Source organism: Austrofundulus limnaeus, unplaced genomic scaffold (genome assembly GCF_001266775.1).
Source record: "Austrofundulus limnaeus strain Quisiro unplaced genomic scaffold, Austrofundulus_limnaeus-1.0 Scaffold63, whole genome shotgun sequence".
Lineage (NCBI taxonomy): Eukaryota > Metazoa > Chordata > Actinopteri > Cyprinodontiformes > Rivulidae > Austrofundulus > Austrofundulus limnaeus.
Window position 1 is genome coordinate 1,664,381 of NW_013952465.1, and position 4,299 is coordinate 1,668,679.

The following is a 4,299-nucleotide window of genomic DNA, read 5'->3' on the forward strand; positions in this document are numbered from 1 at the left end:
GTGTGTGTGTGTGTGTGTGTGTGTGTGTGTGTGTGTGTGTGTGTGTGTGTGTTTTGCCAAATATCTAATTAATTACATGGCAAATTTGAATGAAACTCAGAAACTCATCATTGGATGTACATTTACAACTAGGCCTGTCACGATAACACATTTTACTGCACGATAAATTGTCTCTGAAATTGTTGCGATAAACAATAATATTATTTGGAGACCCCTTTAAATCAATAAAATAATCCTCACCGCTTACAAAAGTTTACAAAAATGTATGTAATTTTTGTACGTAATGAAAAGTTACAAGCTGACCTGGACCATAGAGTCTAATTTATTCTGTATGTGTCTTCCTCTGGCTTTGTAAAATAACTACGATCTGTGTCATCGAAATCTTTATTTTACCTAGACAGAAACACGAGATCCAAGAACAAAAAGCACTCCGTGAAAGGTCAATCAGGATTTATTGCAATATGCAAGACACACATCATGTCACACAGGGCAGTGGTACAGCACCGAAGTAGTTTCAAATACATGCATTTATATAGTATGTTATCAAAACAGACAAACTGGGCCAAGGAGAGAGTGATGTTTTATAAACAGCGACAAGAATGATTACTTCCAAACAGATATTGTCCTGATCTTAAAATACTTTGTCCGAGAGAAAACAGAAGGTAAAGAGTAAAAAAAAATCATAAAACATGATGACATTTTAAAGTAAGCAAAAGAGTTCACTGATTCTTGGCCTGAGAAGACATGTAGGACCTTAAAGGATAATTTATTTTTCCAGGACAACCCTCATTCCATTTAAGAAATTTACGTAAGTTTACGAAAATTACAGAAAGTTAAGGACCAACCGGGAGCAGAGATTGTGAAAACACACAGCAGTTACTGAAGCTGTGTATTTATTGTGTGTGTGTGTGTCTTCCTCTGGCTTCACAAAATGATTACACTCACCTACATGCTGCTTACAAAGTTTATGAATTTTAACGTAGTGGAAAAAAAAGAAAACCTCTCGGCAAACCTTGACATGATGCTTTTAGGGCGTCCTGAGGAATCATCAGCTGAAAGAAGGCGTTAGAAAACCAAAGACACTCCTCCAGCTAAATGCCTGCTCACAGGGCTCTCATGCTACAGAGACATGATGTGAGAGTTTACTCCTCTCTAYGCTAAGGAGTAGATAAGGAAACACAAAGAAATCAAAAAAGCAGGCAAATGAAAAATGTCAGCCTTATTTTAATTTATCATAGAAGCGAGTTGCAATTTACAACTATTTACAACTGTTAATTCTTTCATTAGAAAAAACTGTTTGTGTTTCACCGCTTTTGTATTTATAAAGCAAATGTATCCTGAACTATAGCAGCTGACAGTTAAATGTTAGAAATATTATTAATAGTTAATATGTACACTTTAGTCTTTCCGTTTGCTTAGAACCTAAAAAGAAATTCTTCAAGGCAGTTGACTTTCATTAATACAAAAAATCTAATTTTGTGTCTGTCAGCTGTTCTTCGTGTGCTCTGTCACAAAACCAATAAGCAAAACTGAATTTCTGATGAACCTGCTCACTTTCCACATCTCAGTGCGAGGTTTGATAGCATTCAGAAAAAACATTATCCCAGAGTGATCTAGAAGATGTTATCGTTTGGTCCCATCTAAACAGGCTCCTGGCTTGGCCTGTTTTCATTCCAGCTATGTTCCCCACCTTCTGATCGAAACACATGTCCATTTGCCTGTCCTGAAGAGACATACTGTTCAGGCCAGAGGAAGACGCTTGGCCAAAAGTGGCCCTTTCACATAAACTCATCTTCAAATCTGAGTTCTTTTTGTGACTAAAAATTATGAGCTTCTAATTTAGTTTGACATCTAAATTGCTTTCTGTTTAACATTAGTTGATTTTTCTGTTTGGGTCAAGTTAAAATACTCACATCAAGGTGTGGTTTGTTAGAAACCATCTGATGCAGTAAGTTCAAGATAACTAACCTGCAAGTTTCTATTTTCTGTCTTAGTTGAGCTGGTAATGTACTTATTAAATACACATGGCAACATTTTTTACTTTAGTGTGTCCTGCACACATTGGTTTGGTGCCACCTTCTGGTTAAAACATGTCATTTTTGTGCCAATTTGGACTTCGTTTTATATTATTGTATTTAATGTTTTCATATATTTTATTGCTAAAGTAGAATAGATATTAGATCCTAAAGAAATTATTTTTCTTTTACTCAAATATTACCATTGTGTACATTTTACATTTACGTTCAGATTAATAGGTATTGAGAAGGACACAATTTAGACAGTTTTGCCACAATCCAGATTTTGTTGTAATTTTAAAAAAAGAAGTCAAGAAATGATTTTAACATTTATTAAATAGATTGCCTAAAATGGTAAGTCTTAAGACTTAAAAGCCAGATTTCACAAAGTCTCTCTCTTTGCTCAAAACGGTTGAAAGGTCACAAAAGTAAGAAGTTGGGTCCAAAAACTGAATTAGAATATTTGTGTCGTTATTTATTAACCCTCTGGAGTTTAGGGTGAAATTGGAAGTTTTTGGAGTATTTTGCTACCTTCGTATTTCACATGTGTACACATTTAGCAAAAAATGCATTATATCCATTGAAATTCAAACATTTTCTGCTGTGTTATTTGAACAAAACAATGAGGTGTTATGCCATACATACTTTTTGCCACTCATGAAAATAGTTTATTATCAAATAAAGACGGAGAGATCACATTACCTTGTTTTGGTCTTTTTCGATGTCATGATCACTCAGATCTGAATCTCTTGTCATTATTTTGGCAGAAAGGGTCAAAAACTAAAAGTGATTCTGTCTCCAGTAATCCTGGCAGAGACTCCATCTCCAATCTTTATTGTCTTACATGCTTTTCCCCAAACTTCAATACAATAAATTAAATGCAGAACAATCATTGTAATATATAATATATACAGAGCTTCATCATTTGATAACTTTTTTTACTTAATACAGCAATGCAGTTGATTTTGATATTTTTATTCTTAATTTATACGAGATTTCCATGTCAGCTTTTCATCAGTGTCGACACCCAAAAACTTTTATTTCACTGACAACAAATTTCAGTGTCATCAGTACTGRATGGAACTTTGATAGTTTTCTTTCTGTTAGCAGATATCATATAATTTATTTTATCTAAATTTAATGAGAATTTATTGAGTTGAAACAAAGTTTGTACCTTCCTAAACTGTGTCTACATCACCTCCAACATCTGATCAATATTTTCACCAGAATAAAAAAGTGTTGTCATCACTCATCAGCAAAGAAAATACATTTTAAAAGCTTCGACACATTGACTGAATGGATCATTGTTCTAGTTTGTCATTGGCAACTGCTTAAGAGAAACATTAGGTGCAACCACTGTTGAATAAAACCTGTGTTCTCAGCTGTGTTCATTGGTCCGTTTCTCGAAATAGATCAGAGCCGTAAGCACATCCAAAAGATCGTGACATTGCAGATCAGCAGACCTGCAAATGAGCCACTTATCTGTGTATTTTAGGCTCCTTCAGCTGTTATCAATGAGTTAAAGCTGTGCAGGCAAGGACACATGTCCCATTCAACAGACTCATGATGCCTTCACAGTGATTCGCACCTCCAAGTAGCACACTGCAAAAAGCTCATGCACGAACCAGGCAGAATTAACATGTTAAGCATCGCCTTCAGATGTAGTGTTGTCCTGTGGCCTGCTAACATAACTGCATGAAAAAGCCACATTTGAGGAAAACGCAAAAGACTTTTCCATCTATAAACTGGATCGATCCATTCTGTTGAAGATATTTGTAATGCGATCTCAGGTTCAGATGCAATTAATTTTCTTGTGAAATTTGCTTTCAAACCCAAAGTCTTCTAACTTTTTATCAAACAAGCACAGCAAGCTTATAGGCTTAAGGCTGTGTAATAGAATCTGTTTGTAGTACCAAAAGCCTGTTAGATTTCAATGCCGAATTGCACATCCTGAGTTAAAATCACCCCAGGCATGTCCTGAAACCTTGAAAGTGGAGACTCATGGGAGGAAGCTGTCACACGCTGTCATGTACCCTGCATTGCTTTTTGAAAACCTGCAAGATATTCACATATAAGATCAAGTAACTAAAGACAGAGAACATCTTTGACCTACAGACAAAAACCTCTTTGTTTTTAAAACTTCTTAACCTAATTTTGCAAAACTAAACCATGCTTAGTTTTCTTGCAGCTTGAAAATGACAGTTTTCAAACAATGGGCCTCATGCAAGAACATGTTCGTATTCTTATCCTAAATTTCTCTTACTTTTGTTCGTACAAAGGGTTC